This window comes from Trachypithecus francoisi, unplaced genomic scaffold, assembly GCF_009764315.1.
Source record: "Trachypithecus francoisi isolate TF-2019V2 unplaced genomic scaffold, Tfra_2.0 Lachesis_group2, whole genome shotgun sequence".
NCBI lineage: Eukaryota > Metazoa > Chordata > Mammalia > Primates > Cercopithecidae > Trachypithecus > Trachypithecus francoisi.
Genome location: NW_022681465.1, coordinates 20,264,481 through 20,289,903, shown reverse-complemented (window position 1 = coordinate 20,289,903; position 25,423 = coordinate 20,264,481). Strand labels below are relative to the sequence as shown.

The 25,423-nt window shown below is 34.0% G+C and overlaps 1 pseudogene; it reads left to right on the top strand.

The window, feature by feature from the left end:
• Positions 1 to 433: 433 nt before the first annotated feature.
• On the top strand, positions 434 to 545 carry LOC117066310 (annotated as a pseudogene).
• The last annotated feature ends 24,878 nt before the right edge of the window (positions 546 to 25,423 follow it).

Sequence of the window (25,423 nt, the reverse complement as noted above, 5' to 3'; positions counted from 1 at the left end):
AACATATAATGTTTTGGCAATGTCCTTGCTTGATTTCTAATGCTTGTTTACCTTAATATATTCTTTTATCATCATTTAGCTATTCTCACTGTTTCTCAACCCTGTTAAATCAATGCAACCACTTCACCTATCTGTTTTTTTTTTTTCCACAGATTTTTTTTTTCTTTTAAATAGAGTCTTGCCCTGTTGGCCAGGTTGGAGGGCAGTGGCACGATCTCGGCTCATTGCAACCTCCCTCTCCCGAGTTCAAGCGACTCTTCTACCTCAGCCTCCCAAGTAGCTGGGACTACAGGTGCCCACTGCCTTGCCTGGCTAATTTTTTGTATTTTAGTAGAGACAGGGTTTCACCGTGTTGCCCAGGCTGGTCTTGAACTCCTGAGCTAAGGTAATCTGCCCACCTCAGCCTCCCAAAGTGCTGGGATTGAAGGCGTGAGCCACTGTCCTTGGTCTTTTGGCTAAGATCAAGTGTAGTATCTGTTCTTACTAGTTTAACGAAAATGTTTTAGAAATAGACCAAGAATTTTCATATTGACTTTCCACCCATTGCAATTTAACACATTTAAACTCTAAAGAGTTTGCTATGAGATATGGTTTGAAAACCGTAAAAAAAAAAAAAAAAAAAAAAAAAAAAAAAAGCAGTGGCATTCAAACAGGCAAATAAACAAGCAGAGATTGTAGTTCTATGTATGCTGCTTTGGGAAAGAAAAATCTTTTCATTCTAATGTGCAGTTTTTAATCTTAAAACACAATTTAGCTAACAACAATAAAAAACAACTGTTCTTGCTTCTAAATTAAATTGAGTTTGCATTAATGTTCATATATATAAATATAAACGTTTAAGATTAATGAAGGACTAGAAGTGAGCATTGTAAAACAAACTTAGATTAATAATATTAGACCCTGTGTCAGCTGAGACTCTGCCATAAACAGAAATATTTTGTAAGTTTTAGAGAAATATTGGGAAGAGTTTTTAACAATAATCACACAATAATCACACTGTATTTTATATCTTGGCTATGACTTGGGATATTGGTGCTTAATCTGAAAATAAATAAATATCAAGGGAAATGAAATATTGTTTAATTCCATTTCAGGTTTCATATTCCAAGTAATTTTTACCCTCCAGATGGTAGGCAATGCATGCCAGTGAAACACAATGGAAGCCGTCCACTTTAATCTCTTAAGGCACTGCTCTTCTTTTTAACATGTGTGAGTTAATGTCTTCTCTAGGGCTGTTTTAACTTTAATTTATATAGTTTAGAGTTTAGTTTTCTTTGATGTGACCGAAAAATCTGCAAAAAGCATATTAAATGTTATCCGTCTCTTGTTGACAAAATATCTAAGGCAAATCTATTATTTTCTCTTCCGCTAACTACTCCATAGGCTACTAACATGTCTCCCCACATCTACTCTGCCCTCTAAGATCCATTCTCAATGCTAAAGCCCAAAATGTTATTTTAAAAAAATCTATTGGTGTCACCCCCTGCCAACATTTCCTCAATGAATATCCATTGCTCTTAGAATAAAAGATCTCATCTCATTCTGCACTTCCTGAATTTGCTCTGCAACCACACTGGCTTTCTCTCTCTCTCTCTCTCTCTAAGTTGCCATGCACATACTGCCTTAGATTTCATTATATTATATAATTTATCACATCTAAGCCAATAATACTTCAGGAGGCTATCCCCCATTTCTGAGACTGTCCTGTATTTTCCTCATAAGATATCACAGTTGGTAAATATATATGGAGTAGAATTTCTATTTGAGTGATTTTAATGTTATTTTTTCCTATAACTATGGTGTAAATTCATTAAGAATTATTTGAAGTTATTCAACAAACTTGATTATACCATAATCAGTAAACTATTGCATGTATTAAATCATTAATTATAAAACAAATTAAATCAATAAATCATTCCATAATAAATACGGAAAGTAACATATCAATCTCTGATCTTTGTGATTTCCATATAGGGAAAAATAAACACATTAAACACAGGAGATTTTCACCCTCACTGTTCAAAACATACCTCTGTGATTTTCCCTTAGCAGAACTCTGCAAAATCTTCCAGACCAAAATGTTGGAGGGACTAATGGTTTACCTATGTCCCCAATTAGAATTCTCTCAATACAAAAATTATGTTTGATTTAATAAAAATGCTTATTTAAATTTCAATTTATTCAAGTATCAAAGTAGTTTATTAGTGAGTTAAAGAGTATTACTAACATATGCAGCCATTGTTCAAGGCAAATCCTATTAGCAGAGTATTAAAAGCCAAGAGTATAGGGAAGGATGGTAGATTACAGAGACAAAAGCAAAAAAATGACTCTATGCAAAAGGCTTCTTTGAGTTCAGGATTTTCTGGGCTAAGCAATTTCTAAGGACTATTTTTAGTAATATTATTAACAACATGAATGTTACCAACAATTATTTTTCTATAGAGTATATTGGAAATATGAAAAAAACTGCTATTGAATAGGACTATGATCTCATAGAAAATGAACACAAATCCTGTAAAGTCATAACACAGAATGAAACAGAGTAATTTATATTGAGGCATTTTCTATGTATTTTCCTTTACATTTTCATCCTCATGGCCTGATAAAACTAAAACCAGAATTAGTATTTGTCTGGATAGAATTTGAGGAAGCAAGGCTGTGTGTAGAGACCTTCAAAAGTTCTGATCACACTGTCTCTTTTACTCAGCAAACGATTTAACATGTTCCACAAAACATGTCTATTTTGTTATGATAAACTGTATATATGTGCAGCTACAGTAATATATTAAACACATTATCCAGCATATAATAAAATAGAAATGTAAATATGATGGATTGAAATAAGTTGAAGTTTTACTATAGGTTACTGTATATAAGGGGAAAATTTTGGCATCCTTTGTGTGTTCAACCCAATTCAGAACACTGTCTGTACGATTACTCTGCTCTGACCTTGTAAGGAAGCAACTTTATGCTTCCCAAAAGATGCTTGTTGAAAAAGAGACACAATAGAGTAGACAGTCTCCCATAAAGATATTAGAATAACATCAGCCTATCTTTAATAACCCATTCACCTCTCTTTTGTTCAGGCTCCAAAGAAATTCTTCTAGTTCATCTCGTCCAATTTTCTTTAAAATGAGTGATGCGTGCTCAGGTTAATCTTGGAGACTTTATCTTTTATTTTTTACATATTCCACAGGACAGTTAATTCTTTCTGTGGCTCTATAGGTGAGATAGGGAAAATGCTATGTTTTAAAATAATTTGATTTGTTCAAAATAATTTATTTTAGTGAAAATGAGTCTTATAGTATGTTTGCACATGACATGTGACTAGGACTACTGGGTGTTAGGAAGTAATATTCATTTAGCAAGGAGCAGTTCAAAAGCATAGCCCTCCCATAGAGCCGATGTTCTATATATTAGATCAGGAAGGTGAGCCTGTTGTGAAAATGAAGACAGCCTTAGGAGATTTCATATTCTCTTGATGATTGACCAATTTATTCTTAAGGATATGGGGAATCTCAACACCCAGGGGCTACATGACAATGTTCTTTCTCTCACCTCTTATGAACAGTAGTATCTTGAAAGCAATTCTAACTGCCACTGGCCCTAAAAAGTATGTTAAAATTGTCTTCCCCAATCCCAGTGGGACAAGAGATCCTGGCTAGGAAAATAAAGTACACTCGGTCTTGTTAATGTGGCGACAGACAGCAGGAAAAACGAGAGAATAACTAATGTTCAAATGCTTTATTTTCCGCAGGAAAATACACACACACAGACACACACACACACAGAGGCACACACACAACTTAATCTATGTGAAAATGTTTGGCTCAGATCCTGTTATGTTGTCCTGTTATATATTCAGTTTGAGCAAAATTGGGGAGAATCAGATCTCTATTGACTACTATGGAGCTCTCAAACTTCCTTCCACTATAAACTAAGATTTTGCTCCACTAAGAGGAAAGATTACAGGATATTTTTCAGCATTGTATAGCAGACTTGCTTTTTTTTTAAAATGCCACACTGTAACTATATTTTTAAAAATATTTCCTCACCATTTTGAAAAATGAACTGCAATTCTGGACAGTTATTTGATTTTATCAATTAATGTGCAATGGTCCTGTCTTGCTAAATCCTATTTATAGAATGACACATTTCTATTTACTTTCCCTACATAAAGATACTTTAACCTGCAATATATTGGATCTAAAATCCTTCTTGACTATTTGTGAAACTGAGGTCCTCAGGTTATTGTTTTATAAGCAGAAATATTGAAATATTGAGCCATAAGCACAAATATTCCACTTCTGAATATTCTTTTTTTTTTTTTTTTTTCGAGACAGAGTCTTGCTCTGTCACCCAGGCTGGAGTGCAGTGGCATGATCTTGGCTCACTGAAACCCCTGACTCCTGGGTTCAGCAATTCTTCTGCCTCAGCCTCCATAGTAGCTGGGACTACAGGCGTATGCCACCACGTCTGGCTAATTTTTGTATTTTAATAGAGGTGGGGTTTCACCATATTGGACAGGCTGGTCTCGAACGCCTGACCTTATGATCTGCCTGCCTCGAGCTCCCAAAGTGCTGGGATTACAGGTGTATGTTCTATGCCTTTTTGTGAAGAAACCTTCTGGAATGACTCATTGTGTGTGTGTGTGTGTGTTTGTGTGTGTGTATAGCTAATGTTGATGATTTGGGGCTTTTAAGTTTAGGAAATCTCCTTTCTTCTGATTACTCAGGTCAGTCAAAATGGTTTGCAATAATTATTGACATTTCTATTTTGATGACAGACCACATCCATTTTGTGCAGAATTCAACCATGTTTTTACGCTCAGCTTTCCGACCAGAGTTAAGCCACTTTTATATCTCACTTTCATCTGTGCTCACCTCCTAATATACCTCCATGTTCCCCTCAAATCTTATCAACAGAGAGGCTAGCAAATCTTATCAACAGAGAGGCTATTATGACTCATTTAAACTAGCCTCAGACCAAGTTACACTCTCTTCTAAATTAGTTGAGGTTTCCCATCTCAGAGTAAAACTCAAAATCTGTTGTATGATTCATAAATATTTACATTGCATTTTTCCAACCCTCATGCCTATGTTTCTGATTTTATCTCCTATATGTCCCCATCTTACTCTACTCCTTATTCTTCTTGTGAAACATTAAGAGATCTCTGCCTCGGTGTCTTTGTGCACATTGTTCTCTTTCTAAAAATGCTCTTCTTATCCAAATTTTTTTTTCTTCAGTTCTTCAGTCGCCAGCATAACTAGCGTTTCACCTTCTCAGACATTTTCAATTCCCTTCATGTATGTATCAATGTATCTTACCTCATAATTGAATGGTTATTAGATTTTATTTTATTTTTTGTTTCTTACCAGAGTTTAGGAGATATGTTTGTTTGTTTTAATTACTGCTTTATCTTTGGAACAGTACCTGGTATAGTGCAATATAAACCCAATAAATACATAGTGAGTGAATTACACCTGGTTATTCACATTTTTGAATTCCCAGGATATTAACCTTATTTTGAGAGCCAAAGTCATGCCTATGTATCCCCCATTTTGTCTTTTAAATTTGAGATGCAATACCTTTATATTATTCTCAATGAGCTAATTATCAAGAATAAGATAACTTGCTCACTGAATAGACAACTTCCCCAAAGGAAGGATTATCAGTCAGCTCTTGTAAAACTTAAATTTTTGCAATTCCTTTACCAGTCTCAATTTTAGTAGCGGTCTCTAAAAATTAAGTTGGGGTTTCTTTCATCACTCTCTGTTGCACTGTAAGTCACCTAAGTTAATATAGTTAATATAATTCATTTACTTATTGATCAGGGCATGATAAAAACACAATAATAATTTTCTGAGTTTTAACTTTCTATAATTTTTGCTTTTTATGTTTAATTAACTGGGATGTTTTACAACAGAGATAGATACTTTGCTTTTTTTCCCTATGCAAAAAGTTAAAGAAAGGTCTTGGTTCTTCTGCCCATGGAAACACTTCAATGCAGAGGTAAGTTGGTTTTCTAGACACGCAAGTTCCCTTTTTTCTATTTTTCTAAAGTGGAAAAAAAAATCTTACAGCTAGTTAGTTCAAGCAAAAATAGAATAATGGGGTGATATAATAAGTTGACAAGACAGATGCCTTCTGGTTACTTATCAGAATAAAAGTATTACAAGTATTGTCAAGTAGAATAATGTTCAAACTATTACCACACAGTTATTTTCAAGTATCTGGCTGAGAGGAAACTACTTCTGGAGGATAGGCAGAAGGGAACTCTCTTGTTTTTTTTTTTTTTTTTTTTTTTTTGAGACAGAGTCTCGCTCTGTCGCCCAGGCTGGAGTGCTGTGGCCGGATCTCAGCTCACTGCAAGCTCCGCCTCCCGGGTTTACGCCATTCTCCTGCCTCAGCCTCCCGAGTAGCTGGGACTACAGGCGCCGCCACCTCGCCTGGCTAGATTTTTGTATTTTTTAGTACAGACGGGGTTTCACCGTGTTAGCCGGGATGATCTCGATCTCCTGACCTCGTGATCCGCCCGTCTCGGCCTCCCAAAGTGCTGGGATTACAGGCTTGAGCCACCGCGCCCGGCCCTCTCTTGTTTTATATTTCATCCTGTAATACGAAGTACAGCCTCAGCAAGAGCATGAGTGGTGTTCATTTGGATCACACTATCCTCGTAACTTAAAGCCCTACCATAGCTGGGGCTACAGGAGCTTTTTTTTTTTTTCTTAGAAATGTGCTTTGCAATTGCTTATACTGAAAGGTGTTATAAGAAAAAGTGACATTTGGCACTAGTTATTTCACCATAAAAGTACTGTCGACAATTTTTATATTTAGCAGCATCCAGTTTATGAGGACTCAAGGGATAAAGCTTTATATGGCCTTGGTGATTCTGCTCCACAACTTGCCTTTTTTCATAGTTTGGACACTGTGACTCATTAGACTGATTCCGTTTCTTTCGTTGCATAGGCTACAGTTAAAATTAAAGCCAAAGCCATGATTCTTCTCTAGTAAAATGTTGAATAATCTGTATTGGTTGAGTTTATGCTTTGGTGTCAGACTTGCTGAATTCAAAAGCAACTTTTCCCATTTGCTTGCAGCAGGACATTAGATAGTGACTTGGCCTCAATGTGTCAGTTTCCTTATCTTGAGTGAGGAAGGCTAGTTCTTTCAGAGGGAGGTTGTTAACGATTATATGCAGCAATTCATAAGACTGCTTAAAATCATGCACAAAAAATAGAGAAAAAGGGGAAAAATTTATAGGATCATTTTCATGATTTTTATATACTAATATTTTTAATTTAGTAAAATATTATAATTCCATTTTTACCTTGGCCTGTTTTATATTATATATTTAAACATATGCTAAGTATTTTCTGGAAAAGAATACACTAAATTATTTGTAGTTAGATAGGAGATAGATAAAACATAATACAGTAGATATAAATGGAAGTATCTCTATCTCAGTATAAATAAAAAATAAATTTAGAGTTAATAATAATTAAGTACTTATTTATGTAACAGAATCTGTATTGAGTAACATAGACTTATGTGCTTACACAAATAATCTGAAGAATTTCTTTATTCATTTATTTCACTTTAAGCAAAATACTGAATATCTAAATAGCATAGTAATATTACTTTTTCAAACCAGGAAAGACTCATAGTTGTTTCCAGAGTTGTATATCAGGTTCAAAATATTTAAAATGTGCATATCATTTTAATCACATTTAAGATTTTACAATATAATTAAGTAAAAATGATATATATATTACAAACTATAGTTTACTTATAGCATGCTTTACTAGATTATAACAGTACATTTAAGGTAAAAGAAATTGATTGCTTTTTTGAGGTGTTTTAGTAGCATATAATACTATAAAAACTTACTGGAAGTATGTGAATTTTGTGGCAATATAATAATCTATTATGAACATTTGTTGGCCAGGCGCGGCAACTCACACATGTAATCCCAGCACTTTGGGAGGCTGAGGCAGGCGAATCACGAGGTCAGGAGTTCAAGACCAGCCTGGCCAACATGGTGAAATCCCATCTCTACTAAAAATACAAAAAACAAAATTAGCCAGGCGTGGTGGCACGCGCCTGGAATCCCAGCTACTCGGGAGGCTGAGTCAGGAGAACAGTTTGAACCCGGGAGGCAGAGGTTGCAGTGAGTGGAGATCGCGCCATTGCACTCCAGCCTGGATGACAAGAGTGAGACTCCGTCTCAAAACAAAAAACAAAAAACAAACAAACAAAAATAACTTGAGTATATATGTAAAGAAAATAATTCACTGTGAAAATAAACATATACACAATCAAAAGTTACACTTTCTTAGAATTCTTTTTTTCTTTTTCTTTTTCTTTTTTTTTTTTTTTTTTGCGGGGACAGAGTCTTGCCCTGTAGCCGAGGCTAGAGTGCAGTGGCACAATCTTGGCTCACTGCAACCTCCGCCTCCTGGGTTCAAGTGATTCTCCTGCCTCAGCCTCCTGAGTAGCTGGGACTACAGGCACTTGCCACCACGCCCAGCTAATTTTTGTAGTTTTAGTAGAGATTGGGTTTCACCATATTGTCCAGGATGGTCTTGATCTCTTGACTTTGTGATCCACCCACCTCGGCCTCCCAAAGTGATGGGACTAAAGGCCTGAGCCACTGCGCCTGGCCTCTTAGAATTCCTATGCAATTGATAACCATCTGGAAAAGTGTTTGATAATCATTTTCTTTTCGTTCTCCATTGTCTCATTGTCTGCTAAGAGTCTACTGCCTTTCTTCCTATCAAAATTTGTCCTGTTGATTCCCGCCATGATTATCTAAGGCAGTATTATAGCTCACTCTCAGAGATGTAAAAGTCTATGGTATTAGACTGTGATATACAATAAGATGCAAAACAATATAAAATCACAAAACATCTTGGTTTTTATTGATGCTATTCTTGATGTTCTAAGATGATTATATACAATATTCAAAGTACATTTCGGTGTATGTCTGTGCCATTTTTTATCTTAAAACAGTGGAGAAAACTAGCCCTGTGGAAACTTTAATTGTGACAGTTAAATTATTGTACTTTTATTTTCTAAATTATCCTTTTCTGATTAATTTTTATTAAGTAAAATTACACACATAGATTTCAAAGTTCACTCTGAATAGCTCACACATTAATCATGTACCACATCTAACCTGAAATCAAAGACTTTAAGTGACTGTATTGACTCAGTATTTACTTTCAGAATTTTTGAACAACAAAACTATATTCATATATATATGTATGTGTGTGTGTATATATATATGTAGGAAAATAGTTAATGTAGCTGAAGTAAACACACGAGCAAAAGCACTTCAAATTACTTATTTTTAAATTTTGTAAACCATGCTACGCAGAAGGATGTGGTGCAGCTTACAGAAAGTATGTACTGTAGAAAACTTTAAAACAAAATAAATTTAGGAGCCCTGGAAAATAAGAACGGGACAAAAAGATTAAGTCAAGACAAACAGTTTGAATATTGTTATCACTTTAAATGAAACAAAATAGTATGGTATAAATTTTGTAACCTGCTTTCCTCACTACTGCGATATGTCCTCACAAAGAAATCAAAATCAATGTTTACCATTACATCTAACTATAAGATGAGGAAACTATCCCTTAGCCTCCCATCTTACCAACTCTCCTTTGAGGGGAAATCAAATCAAAACCCACCAACCGCATTAACAAACAGCATGTATTTGTGGAACACAGTGCTTGCTTGATAGACATTATTGCTTTCTTGTTACGGCCTAACAGGATCCATTAATTCACCTTTGAGGCTTAATCATGTGCAAGGAAAATGGAAAAGTATTTGATAATAACCTTTTATGGGCTGTTGGTTGTTAACACTGCTTACTTGTTAAACAAAATAACTCTTTGGGTAGATAAGGGGATCAATAAGTAGGCATTGAAATGTTTTCATGTTAACCCTTAACCGTACTAAAAATTCACATATGTAAAAGATTAAAGGTGGTAAATATTAGACCTCAGTGCAACTTCTGTTGACCATGACCAAAAGTGTATATAAATCATCCATTCTATCATTTAAGAAGTAGTACATATTCATTAAAATATTTATTGAGGTCCTATTAGTTTCCACTTAAGAGGAAGTAAACAGAAACAATTCAAAAATGCCTATGTACATCAATACAATTAAACCTGCCCAAAATACTATACATCAACCAACAGTACACCTCTATCCTGTTTACAGTCATTTCAGGTTTTGATGTTTCCTGGGTTTTTACATGTTGAGCTTCAGATTTTATAATACACTATTTGTATAATAGAAAACTCATCAAAAGAAGTGGATTATCTAAATTAACTATTCAAAAAACATTGGTTATACCAAAAAGTAATGCTATTTTACCATTTTTATTCTGATATATAAATATCTCAAGCTCCCTTCTAAAATTTGTTGGTAACGTATGTGTGTTTTTAATTCATGCATTAATCTTTACTTATTTCTTCTTGAATAAGATACAATAATTATTTTCCTCATGAAACCTTAAATTCTAAATACCTCAAATAAAGTACAATCATCTTGAATTGTAGTTATACATCTACTTTTCCATGTTGGACAATTTTTCTCATCTATCAACACAATCTTCTTTTGTTTTCTTTTTTATTCAGCACTTATCTCTTCCTTATTAACACATTTATACCTTCCTTATGACTTTTTCTTTCCTGTACTACTATCTCTTATCCATTCCACTAGCACCACTCTGAACAGTTTTTGTTTTGTTTTTTGAGATGGAGTCTTACTCTGTCGCCCGGGCTGGAATGCAATGGCGTGATCTTGGCTCACTGCAACCTCCACCTCCTGGGTTCAAGCAATTCTCCTGCTTCAGCCTTTCAAGTGCCTGGGATTACAGATACCCACCACCATTCCCGGAAAATTTTTGTATTTTTAGTAGAGATGGGGTTTCACTATATTGGCCAGCATGGTGTTGAACTCCTGACCTCAGGTGATCAGCCCTCCTTGGCCTCCCAAAGTGCTGAGATTATAGGCATGAGCCACTGTAACTGGCCTCACTCTGAACAGTTTTAACACAAGAGTTAACAGCTGTTATAGGTTAAGTTGTGTCCCCTAAAAGGATATGTTGAAACCCTAACCCCTAGTACCTGTGAATGAAACCTTATTTGGAAACAAGGTATCTGAGGTTATATCAAGTTATGATGAAGTCAGCAGATAGTCCTTAACTCTACATGACCGGTATCCTTGTAAGAAGAGAAGAGAAACAGAGAGTAACACACACACAGGGAAGATGATATGAAGACATATAGGAAGAAGAATGCCATGTGTTGATTGAGGCACAGAACAGAGTGACACTTCTATAAGACAAGTAATCTCAAGAATTGCCAGCAAAACCAGGAGCTAGGAAAAAAAGCATGGAACACATTCTCCTCCTGTATCCTTCACAAAGACATGGCCCTGCTGGCAATTTGAAATCAGACTCTGGCCTCCAGAACTGTGGAGAATACATGTCTGTCTTCAAGCAATCCACTTTGTGGTTCCTTGTTTTATGGCAGCTTTACGAAACTAATATAACTCCATTGGCCTCTTCCTCAGTATCTCCAACCACAACACAGAGCCCTTCAAAAACAGTAACAAGTGAAAGTGAAGATAATTCCACCACAAGTTTAGTAGGGCAATCTGGACACTCAGCTATCATTCTCTTTATCTTTGACCAAAGGCATTTCTCTCCTTTATTTCTCTACTTCAGCAACTCTCCTCAAATCCTATTACTTTTTGCTAAAAGCAAAACAGCAGTGTTTCTCAATCTCAGAAACTGAACCATCAAGTGAAGACTTACTGTCTCTCAATTTATCCACATTCATTCTCAAGTCCTAGTCTTACAGATAACAGAAATAAAAAGTAAAATAAAAACACCTCTCCTTTACTGCCAATAGCTAATGCCTTCACCCATGTTCTGAATATCATTTGTACATTGCATCAGCCTCCAAATTCTTACCTCTGCAAATGGTTCAGTACTGACCTAGGTGTGCTCAGCCGAGGAGGCCATTTAAAGGTTCAGAGAGTTTCTGAGTCGAAGAGCTCACAAGATTGGACGTGATGACATGACAGAGGAGAGGCTAGGAAGAAAATTACGGGAAAGAGGTCAAAACTCTGAGGTGAGTCAGAGTAAGCATTAAGACTGCAAAAGCCAGTAGGGTCAGAGGAGACATTCTAAATTTAAGAAGTTTCTTTATGGTAGAGTAAATAAAATAAAGGCAGTTTAGGATCAATGGGTGCCTGGAAAAGTTGCTTTGGACCTACTCTTGTTACATTGATATTTAAACCTCTAATTATACAACCTTTCCAGAAACTATTTCTTTTTCCTTTCTGATGACTCCATTTTGACCTTGAGTAAATCTGTTTAAAATCCTATCTTTGAAAATCTATTCCCTGACAAGAGATCTAAACAAAACACATCTCATGTTGGTTACTCTCCGTGTTCCTTCTAGAATGTGCCTTTCTATACAGCCAAGTGACTTCCTTTCATTTCTCAACCTGTGGAAATACTCGTTCTGCTTCCACTGCTCTGCTGAACTGATTTTCTCCTCATGCTGCAATGGTCTTTATATTGCCAATTTCATTTCTGTTTTTGGTTCTTATATTTCCTAAATCATACGTAATCTTTCTATACATGGATTCCCACCATCACCCTCAAGGCCATTCATCATTCACTTTAACTGTCTCTGTTCCTTTTTTGTTGTTGTTCCACAGACCGACTCTCTTAGTCTTCATTTCTGGCTGTCAATTCCTCTGAGAGTTAACATCTATTTTTATTGGATCAACTATCATCTATTTTCTAATGGATCTCAATTGAATATTTTAACCCAGAATTTTATACTCAATTAAAAACTCTTTGATTCACTATTTCCCAGGAAATTTCAAACTTGGCATGCTCCAACCTAAATGTATCTTCACTCAAGAATATACCTTATTCTATATTACATATTTTATTCATGACATGAATAAATATCTCTGGAAGCCATATTTTCTTCATTCTTACAATCACTCTCATATTTAGGATGATGGGTATATTTTCCCTTTGTCCATTTCAATATTTTTCAAATTACAACCTTTGCATCCAGTTTTACCACTTTAAATCAGCCTGAATTCTGCTCCAACATTGGAATCTTAACATCTCACCACTCTACTTGAAAGTTCTCAATGACTCCCATAGGAACATAGAATCAGGCTTCACGGAATGATATACCATGCAACACTGTTCTGAACCAAGTCCACACTTCCACCTTCTGCCTCATTCTTCCATTTGCTATTTCGTTTTTAGCCATCCTGAGCTACTATTCTGTTTTCCAAATGAGCCAAGCTTCCTCATACTGTTATGGCTTTGAACATACCACCTTTGCTTGGACTGGCTTCCAAATCAAGCATTTTTCACTAGATCATATCCTGAAGCCAGAATGCTTATCAGGATGTGGCTCAAATATTATTATCCCAGAAATTATTTTAGTATCTGTAGGTTTGAATTATTTTAATTTTGGAACCTGTATTTCTATAGTTCATGCTTTATTCACTTTTGTGATCTTAGCACTTAGCCTAGGTCCAAGACTACATCAGGCATTTAAACATTTGTTGAATAGATATTGCTATCTCTGATCTTCCCCACCTCTGATCTTCACACACGTTTTTAGCTGCAGAGGTGCATAAGCATTAGCAACATGTTTATTCTACTGCATAACAAGCACGCTTTTTTTTCTTTTTTAGACAGAGTCTCGCTCTGTCGCCCAGGCTGGAGTGCAATGGCACGATCTCAGCTCACTGCAAGCTCCACCTCCCAGGTTCATGCCATTCTCCTGGCTCAGTCTCCCAAGTAACTGGGACTACAGGCGCCCGCCACCACGCCCGGCTAATTTTTTTGTATTTTTAGTAGAGACGGGGTTTCACCGTGTTAGTCAGGATGGTCTCGATCTCCTGACCTTGTGATCCGCCTGTCTCGGCCTCCCAAAGTGCTGGGATTACAGACGTGAGCAAGCATGCTTATTTTTATGCTAGCTCTGTGTGTTGAGCAGTGATTCTCAAGCATTCATGCATAGAATAATTTCCTGGAGAGCTTGCTAAAACACTCAATTTGATAACCACCCCAAGAGGTTCTGATTCAGTAGTTCAGATGGGGCCCAAAGAGTCCTAACAAGCTCACAGATGCTTCTGTTCTGATGGTAGTAGTATAACCTTTGAGAACCACTGTTGTAGAATGCACTTGATAGGGAAGGAAGGTATTACTTCTCCCTGCCTTTGGGAAACGGTCAGGATGGACATCTAAAGTGCTTTTGTGTGATTATGTTACTTCTACCGTGTTTCAAATTCCAGAATTATATTTGTTTATTGCAACAGTCTTATGGGCAAAGTAGTGATATCAAAAAGACTAGGTGATTAGGGTATGAAAACAGACACAGCTGTCTACATATTTATGTCTACAAGATTCTCTTTGCCTTGGCCTTTTGAATGTATTTCAGTTTTTGCCTCTGGTGACCCTATTGACAGATATGTATGAAATCTGTAGTTTCATGTGTATCTGATCTTCAGTGTCTTCCTTAATTGTACTACTACTGCTACAACAAATTTAAATGTAAGCAATTAAAATATATATGCTAATATATATTTTCTTCTAAGATTTTATTTGTTGCAACTAGAAACTAGATGCTATAATTTACATATTTTTATGCTCATTTCATAAATGAGGAAACTGAGATTCATTGAGAAAGATATTGACTGTGGTCCCAGGGTTAGAAAGTCCCAAAATTGGTACTAAATATTTAGTCTGTCACCTAGTGTAGTGCACTTTCAAATACATAGCCCGTCAGACACAATAGATACCCATGAAAATTTATAATAGTTAAAGTGGCCACAAGTCACTGCTGAAAATACCATTCTTAGTGACAATATTTGTAGGTGTGAAGAACAAAGCTTTCATAGCCAAACTTTTCTAGGTCAGATTTTAGCTCTATGACTTACTACTAATTGTATGTCTTTGAGAGAGGAGTTAACATTTAATAATTTTCTAACAACTGTCATTTCATAATTCTCATTTGTAAAACAGAAATAAGGATGTTTTGAATATTAAATGAGTTACTATATATTTTAAAGAAGAAGTGAGCAATTATACATTTAATACCATATTGGATCCTTGATTATAGCTTTAGTATGGAATAAAGACTAGCCAAAAATGGGTAAATATGAATAGAAAGGAGATTAATTAATTGGGACAATAATCTAATGCCACTGATTATTCAATAGGATTCAGAAAGAATTTGACATGATCCAGGTACCATGACAAAAGAATCAAATGAATTCTTACTACATTGCTAAAAATAACATCACAATTCATTAAAAGTCTAATTAAAATTTCAAAAATAGTTGATTTCTGGAAAAATAATTTAGATTAAGATAATGTGAAGAATTATATTTTGAAATATATCTTAACTGTAGTTATTTTAAAAATATAAAAGTTTCACAAATTTTCATTCTGCTGAAACACAATTGATACTATTTGATTTTCAAGTGTAAAGGGATATGCCATTTACCTGTGTGTGACATGTTACGTGTGTGTGTGCATGTATGTGTACAGTTTTCTTGTGGCTCTGAATAAAACTAATTTACTATCACAAGAAACGATCTATTATGATAAAATTAAATGTTTCCTCTTCTTACCACTCTTTGTTGGTTTGTTGGTTTGTTCTTTATTTGTTAGGTATCCCTTTCCTGGCAGTCAAATTATTTCGATGTCATGATTTACCAACTTCTGTATCAGAAAATAAGAGTGGAGATTTGCTAGACTTACAATAAAAATAATAAAACATCTGATCAGGAAGAAAAGCAATGGTGCTCTCTTTCTCTCTCTCTCTCTCCTCTCTCTCTCTCTCTCTCTCTCTCTCTGTGTGTGTGTGTGTGTGTGTATGTGTATATATATATATATATTCTTTGATGCCACTAGAAACTAAATACATCACTTTTTTGCATCACTGGTCACATTTCTTACTCTGAAATTAAAAGGGACATTCTAATATTTTATGAAGTAGTTTGACTCCAACTAAACCTTTCTTGCCATATTTTTATCTTGTACATTCATTTTTCCAGACATGCTCAAATTGTCATAAATGATTTCTATTAGAGTTAAGGATTTCAGTCATCTGAGAAGATGCAATGCAGTGAGATTCTGCCTCTGAATTGGTAACAGTTAATTCTTTTTATATTGCAAAGTAGATTCTTACAGAAAGGAATGTATGCCTTCATTTTCTATGTAGGTTGCATGGCATTTGGTCCACAGTGACAAAAAAAATGATCCCAGAATATCTGCAGTATATTTTGTTGAATGTTAACTGCAGGTTCAGATGTGTTTCATTTCTGACCTTGTAAAATGCTTTCTTGCTTATGCAATGCTTTATACATCAAATACAAAAACTGCTACGAGGGCCTCAGCTGCTTGAACAAGGACAAATTTGAGAAAATAAATAAATGTTGTTCAGGTCAGTTTCAACGAAGCCATTTTTTTCTATTATTCCATGGCATGAGTAATGCATGATATATTTGATTACATTTTAAGTGTGATACTGAGAAGTCATAACGTTGATTTGTTTCACATGAATGCTTCTTGGTCTATAGTGCTAAAAAATAAATCATTCAAGTTATTTGACCAGCTAATGTTTTCAATCAGATTTACAGAATATTGTTCCTATTATTGTTATCAGCTCATCACGATTCAACATGTGTGTATGTGTTGCTGGTATACCATTAGAGTTGAAAATTCTAGTATCAAACATTTTAAACCTCAGCATAATTCTAAGGCTGTGAGCTTTTAATATTTGTTTACTATTTGATAGATGTGTAATACTCAATTTGAGAAGATATTTGGATTTCTAGTAGATGCAGGAAAGTTTTAGATTGTCTTGGAACCTTATTTAGTAAACAGAAAACTTACAAAATATCAAATCTTAGGGACCTATGGAAAAAGGAGGCACAATATTATCTTTCCATTTAAATTTGAATAAGTGTATATTTAAAACACTCTATGCCTAACATTCTAAAGTATATGACTCAGTATGTGATTGATTCTGACCTAAGGATGACAGATTAAACCACTGATCCTAGATCAATTCCAATTAAGATATAATAGATGACATGCTTTCTTTAAGTATTATTTCAAAGTAATGGTTAGTGAAATATTCTACAAATTTAAAACATTATACCTGCTAATGCACTATTTTGCCTAATACAGATATCAGTCCACTTAGGTGTGGAATAACAGTTCATGCACAAAAACGTTAAGCCAATATTTCCAAAAAGAAAATTAAGAGTCCAAATTAGCAATGAGATACTGGGATGTGATTTTGCTCATTTAAGTTTGAAAGGAACATAGTCAATTTAAGTGGAGGAATAAAAAGATACTCAAAACAACGATTTTCTATGTTATATAATTTAGAAATAATTAAATACGCAGGTTGAAACTTTGTGATAAATTTTGTGATACAAGTGAATGACTTTTATTTTACTCAATCACTGTGCTCAGTGCAAAGCTCTTGCAGTATCTATTCAGGGAGCCCAGAATATCCCCTTGATAGTTTCAATGAGCTGGATCATAAACTTAGTCACCATAGATGAAGGCAGGAAATAAAGAAATACTTTATAAGTTTGCTGAGTCACTTCACTCTCTGGAATCCCAGGGAAGTGACTGATGCTCAGATGAAAATGCAGTCGATCTAGAACATTTTGTTAGCATAGGGCACATGAGCAAAAGTTTAATGAACACCATTACTGAGTATTTTTTCAATCTAGAATCCCCAAGAAAATAAGTATGAATTCCTCTAACGTAAAATAGCTCCAAATAGCAAGGTCTATATTTTATGTTGAAAAATTTCCACTTAAATATCATATGTTCTTTTTGCAATTAAACTATATGCATGATGGTAATTTAAATTACTGCTATCGTACTTTTTATCACAATAGAAATCAGTATTTTCAATACAGCAAACATATAAGTGGTTGTTGGTATTTAGCTATTATTATAAGTAGCAGCTAATGATATGTATATGTTATTTAAAAATACCACTGCTATGTGCAACAAATCACCTAACTAAATGTTAATCTTGAATGTCTCCATTAAAGGTTTTCGTTTTTAATTTCATTAAAAGTTTCATTCAAAATTTTAGAAAGGAATATATTTAAAAAGCCATTGAAATCCCATTTAAAATATTCTCTTGCTGAATTTATTTGGGCAAGGTATTCTAATAATAATGAGAATTATTCATTGCCTATTTTTTCTCTCCATAGCATAAACTTCTATCCAAAGCAAATACTTTTCACACTTGTTGAGCTTTGCCTTAAGAAAATGAACCTTTGTTTTGTTTAAAAGAAAATATGTTGCTGACAGTAAAACACTGATAGTATCACAGAAACTAACTACAGATATGTGGAACACATCTTTAATTCTTAAAAATAAATTTAACCTACATTCAGAAAAGTAGAACAAAAACTCCTATTTTTACCTAGGGCACTCAAATAGCAAATAATATATCTGACACATGGCAATTCAACATGCATATTTATTGAGAGAAGTGATATTGTTCTGTGTTTTGACTATTACCAAAATTAGGTGATTTTTCTATCATTAAGTAAAAAGGCATATAAATTATTTCATTTTCTTCTTGAATTTCAATTGATTATGTTACATGTGATCTATGAGCAACTGGTCTCCACAAAAGGGGCCAAATTGAGTGTTAATCACTCTTATAGGCCTACCTGTTCATTTAGAAATTATCAGTGTTCTTCTTTATAAATACACTTTATTTACATACAGAAAAGAAAATAAAATGAAGATCAAATAACTTGAAATGTAAGTTATAATATTTTATTCCTCCAAGCAATGGATGCTCCTGAACATGCCTCAGATTATATGGCCCTATTATTATATTATATTATGTATTGTTATATTATATGGCCCTATTACATGCTTCAGATTATATGGCCCTATCTCAGGGACCAAAACAAAGAAATCCTTGAGAACAGTGGGTATTCACGACCACTGAGTGTGCTGATGCAGTTGGAAAATTAGAAGACAATAAATTTTATCTCTTATAACCAAGTTTAGTCTTCAGAAAATCTGATTCTCTTTGAAAAAGAGTGTAATTGCAATTTCCAAGTTATTATTGATTACTTCACATTAATTGTGGTGGAATCTGTAAGCCGTATTTGATTTGTGCAACAACTACCACCAGAAATGCAAATAAGCCCCCAATATACTCTTTATTTATGAGAGGGGATGGGTATGATGTAATGGTTTAGGCAAAATGTATAATCATAGAATAACTTCTATGATGTATTGACTTAAACATAAAATAAAATATATCAATACTTATTCTTACTTTTTACGGATTAAATTGAATTATAGTACAACATTATAGACCATGTGCTATCCATGAGAACTAACTTTCTACACTATGGCTATGAAACGGTTCCTAAATACATTGGTCCCAAATACAACTTGATTTCTAATACTTATATTTGCTCTATAAAATATTCTATAATAATTTGTCTCTGATGATTGAATCCGTAAAGTGGTGGTTTAAAATATTAGTTTAAAGAAAAGAATTCTCTGGCTAAATTAGCAGGATCTCAGAGAAATTGATTAGTGAATGAGGTCAAGCTTGTTCATGGTGTGGTACTAAGTGTTTTAGGTGTAGGATTAAATGCAGTTTTTCCTGCAGATGTTGACTGTCTTTAGTGAACTGACTGACATAAGCTCACAAGAAGAATAATGCTTAAGTCAAATGTCAATTGTTCCACTAACAGTGGGAAAAATTAACTCACAAGAGGATTATGATAGGCATGTAGATTAATTAGCATGTTTTCTGTTTGTTAGAAAAACGATATAAGCCCAAATTATAATTTTAATGATTTTTAAACATTTTTATAATTTTTATTTTTATGGGTACATAGTGCATATATTTGTGGGTTACATGAGATATTTTGATGCAGGCATGCAACACATCAGGTTAAATGTGGTATCCATTACCTCAAGATTGTATCTTTTCCTTACGTGAACAAAAAATAATTTACCAATTATATCCTTTTAGTTATTTAAAAATGTACAACTGTAGTCACCCTGTTGTGTTATCAAATACTGGATCTAATTCATTCTCTCTAACTATGTTTTTGTACTCATTAACCATCTCCTCTTCCTCCCCCCACCCGCCACTACCATACCCAGTCTCTGGTAACTATTATTCTACTCTCTATCTACAGGAATTCAATTGTTTTAATCTTTATTTGGCTCCCCAAAATGAGTGAAAACATGTGAAGTCTGTCTTTCTGTGCCTGGCTTATTTTACTTAACATAATGATCTCTAGTTCCATCCGTGCTATTGCAAATGACAGGATCTCATTCCTTTTATGGCTAAATAGTGTCCCACTGTGTATATGTACCATATTTTCTGTATTGATTCATCTGTCAATGGAAACTTAATTTCCTTCCAAATCTTGGAAATTGTGAATTCTACTGCAATATACATGGGAGTGCCGATATATCTTCGCCATACTGATTTCCTTTATATTGGGCATATACCTAGTAGTGGATTTGCTGGATCACATGGTAAATCTATTTTCAGTTGTTTGAGGAAATTCCAAACTGTTTTCCATAGTGGTCGTGCCAATTTACTTTCCCACCAACAGCGTACAAGGGTTCCCTTTTCTCTACGCCCTCACCAACATTTATTATTGCCTGTCTTTTGGATAAAAGCCATTTAAACTGTGGTCAAATGATATCTCATTGCAGGTTTTTGTTTTTTTTTTTTTTTTTGCATTTCTCTGATGATCAGTGATCATGAGCATCTTTTCATATACCCATTTTCCATTTGTATGTCTTTTGAGATATGTCTCTTCAGATTTTTTGCCCATTGATTAATTAGATTCTAAGATGTTTTTCCTATAGATTTGTTCACAATCCTTATATACTCTGGTAATTAGTCACTTGTTAGATGGATATTTTGCAACTATTTTCCCCCATTCTGTGGGTTCCCTTCACTTATTTTCTTTGATGTGCATAAAGTTTTTAACTTGACGTGATCCCATTTGTCCATTTTTGCTTTGGTTGCCTATGCTTGTGAAGTGTTATTCAATAAATCTACCCAGTCCCATGTCCTGGAGAGTTTACAAAAAGGTTTCTTTTTTTTTTTCGAGTAGTTTTATAGTTTCAGGTCTTAATTTAAGTATTTAATTAATTTTGATAAGACTTTTGTTAATGACAATAAACAGGAGTCTAGTTTTATTTTCTGCATATGGATATTTAGTATTCCTAGCACTAACTATTGAAGAGGTTGTCCTTTACGCAGTGCATGTTCTTGGCATCTTTGTTGAAAATAAGTTCACTGTAGATGTACGGGTTTGTTTTTGGCCTCTCTATTGGATTCATCGGTCTATGTGTCTGTTTTTATGCCAGCATCATGTTCTTTTTGTTACTATGGCTTTGTGTGTGGTATAATTTGAAGTCAGTTGATGTGAGTCCTTCTGTTTTATTCTTTTTGCTCAGAATAGGTTTTCCTATTTTGGTCTTTCGTGTTTCATATAAACTTTAGGATTGCTTCTATTTCTATTTGTATAAGAAATGTCATGTGTATTTTGATAGAGATTGAATTGAATCTGTAAATTGTTTCAGGTGCTATGGACATTTTAACAATTTCAATTCTTCCAATCTATTTACGTGAAACATCTTTTCATTTTGTGGTATCTTCAATATCTTTCTTCAAAGTTTTATAGTTGTAATTGTAGAGATTCTTCATTTCTTTCATTAACTTAATCCTAGAAATTTAACTTTAGCATTATAAATGAGATTACTCTCTTTATTTCTTATTCATATATTTTGCTATTGGCATATAGAAATACTACTGATTTTTGTATGTTAATTTTGTATACCTTGACTTTACTGAATCTGTTTATCAGTTCCAATAGTTGTGTGTGTGTGTGTGTGTCCCTCTCTGTCTCTGTGTGTGTGTGTGTGTGTGTGTGTAGTGTTTAGATTTTTCCAAATACAAGACCATATCTTCTGCAAACAAGAATAATTTAACTTTGTCCTTTCGAGGTTGGATATACTTTATTTCTTTCTCTGGTCCAAGTACTCTAGCTAGGACTTCCGGTACGATAGTAATTAACAGTGGTGAAAGTGGGTATCCTTGACATGTTCCAGATCTTAGAGGAAAGGCTTTCAGATTTTCCTCATTCACTATGATATTAGCTATGAGTCTGTGGTATATGACTTTTATTGTGTTGTGATATGTTCCTTCAATACTCAGTTTCTTTAGAGTGTTTATCATGTGGGGATGTTTAATTTTATCAATGTTTTCTTCATCATTGATTGAAATAATCTTATGATTTTTGGCCTTCATTCGGTTGATATAACATTGATTGATTTGCATATGTTCAACCATTGTTGGATTCCTAGGATAAATCCCACTTAGTCATGATGAATGATCTTTTAAATGTGTTGTTGAATTCAGTCTGCTAGTATTTTGTAGATTTTTGCATCTCAATGTTTATTAACAATATGGTTTTTTTAATGTCTTTTTTTCTGGATTTCATTTCAGGGTAAAAATGCTGCCTTTATACAACAGGTTTGGAAGCATTTCATTCTCCTCTATTTTAGGGAATAGTTTGAGTAGGATTGCTATTAGTTCTTCTTGAAATGTTTTGTAAAATTTAGCAGCGAACCGATTGTGTCTTGGGATTTCTTTGCTGAGGGACTTTTTATTATAGCTTCAAGTTTCTTACTTGTAATTGGTCTGTTCAGGTTTCGCATTTCTTTTTGGTTTGATCTTGGTAGATTGTGTGTCTAGGAATTTATCCATTTCTTATAGGTTTTCCAATTTTTTGACATGTAGTTGCTCATAGTAGCATCTAATTATCCTTTGAATTTCTGTAGTATCAGTTATAATGTCTCATTTTTTCATCATTAATTTAATTTATTTGAAACTTCTCCCCTTTTTTCTGAGTCAGGAAAACAGTTTGTCAATTTTATCTTTTTTAAAAAATAGTTTTTTTGTTATTTGATCTTTTTTACTTTAATTTCATGTATTTTTGCTGTGATATTTATTATTTCTTTTCTTCCACTACTTTTGGATTTGGTTTGCTCTTGACTTTCTTATTTTTAAAATGCATTATTGGGTTGTTTATTTGAAGTTTTTCTGCTTTTTTGATGTAGGCGCCCATAAAAATAAACTCTCATTTTAGTACTAGTTTTACTTTATCCCATAGGTTTTGATTTGTTGTGTTTTCATTGTGATTTGTTTTAAGACAATTTCTAATTTTCCTTTTAGTTTTTTCGTTGACTCACTGGTCATTCAGAAGCATGTTGTTTAATTTCCATGTGTTTGTATAGTTTCCAAAATTCCTTTTGATTTTTATTTCTAGTTTGATTCCATTTTAGTCAGATAATAATTTTGATGTAATTTCAATGTTTTTGAATTTTTAAGACTTGTTTTGTGTGCTAACATATGGTCTATACTTGAGAATGATCTATATGCTGAGGAGGAGAATGTATATTCTGAAGTCATTGGATTAAATGCTCTGTAAAAAGATATATTAGGTCCACTTAGCCTATAGTGCAGACTAACTCTATGTTTCTTTGATGATTTTCTGTCTGGATGATCTGTCCAATCCTGAAAGTGAAGAATTGAACTCTGCAGCTGCTATTGAATTTAAGTCTATCTCGCTCTTATAGTATTTGCTCTTTTTTTTTTTTTTTTTTTTTGAGACAGAGTTTCTCTTTTGTCGTACAGGAAGGAGTGCAGTGGCATGATCTTAGCTCACTGCAACCTCTACCTCCCAGGATCAAGTGATTCTCCTTCTCCTGCCTCAGCCTCCCAGGTAGCTGGGATTACAGGTGCTCACCACTATGCCCAGCTAATTTTTGTAGTTTTAGTAGAAACAGGGTTTCACCATGCTGGCTAGGCTGGTCTCAAACTCATGTCCTCAGGTGATCCACCTGCCTCGGCCTCCCAAAGTGCTGGAATTACAGGCATGAGCCACAGTGCCCAGCCTCTTGTAGTATTTGCTTTATATATCTGTGTACTCCATTGTGGGGTGAGTATATATTTATAATTGTTACATCATCTTGCTGAATTGACTTTCTGATCATTACATAATATGCTTCATTTTCTCTTTTTATAGTTTTTGTCTTGAAATCTATTTTGTCTTATATAAATATAGCTACTTATGCTCTTTTATTTCGATTTGCATGGAATATCTTTTTTAATTGCTTTATTTTTAGTCTATGTGTGTCTTTGTAATGTGTGTTTTTTTGTAGGTAGCAGATCTTTGGGTCTCATTTCTTATCCATTCTGCCACTCTGTATCTTTTGATTGGATAGTTTAGCCCATTTACATTCAATGTAATTATTGATAAGTAAGGACTTACTCCTGCTATTTTGTTGTTTTCTGGTTGTTTTGTGGTCTTCTTTCCTTCCTCCCTTCTTGGTTTCTAATCTAGGTACATGAAATATCTTTTCATTTTTGATTTTCTCAGGTCATATATTTTAATTTTTTGCGTGTTCTTTTTTGTGTCTCTGTTGTAGGTTTCTGATTTGAGGTTACCATGAGACTTTCAAACAATATCTTATAACCCACTATTTTAAACTAATACAACTTAACTGATTGCATAAGCAATCAAACTGTCAAATAAGCAAAAAGAAAACAAATAAAAACTATGCACATTTACTTTATCACCCTACTTTTTAACTTTTCATTCTTTGTATTTATTGTAGTTATTATTTTTAGTCAGGTCATCTTTTAGTTTTTCTACTGAAGTTATGAGTAGTTTACACACCACAATTAAAATATTATCATATTCTATTTTCCTCTATGTACTTGCTATCACAAGTTAACCTTCAATTATATTTTATTGCTGATTAACATCTTTTTTTTTCCTTTCAGATTGAAGAACTCCCTTTAGCATTTGTTTGTAGGATAGGTCTTATATTGTAGAAATTTCTCAGCTTCTGTTTGTCTGGGAAAGACTGTATTTATTTTTTATGTTTGAAGGATATTTTTGCTGAATATCCTATTCTAGGATTTTTTTTTTTTCCTTCAGCACTTTAAATCTGTCATGCCATTCTCTTCTGCCTCTAAGATTTCCACCAAGTGTTCTGCTGCTAAGTGTATTGGAGATCCATCATATGTTATTTGTTTCTTTTCTCTTGCTGGTTTTAGGATCCTTTCTTTATCCATGCTTTTTGGGAGTTTGATTACTAAATATCTTGATATAGTTTATTTCTGTTATATCTGCTTGGTGTTCTATAAGTTTCTTGTATTTGAATGTTGTATATTTTTCTTGATTTGAGAAGTTATTATACCTTTGAATAAACTTTCTACCTCAGCTCTCATTATCTGTC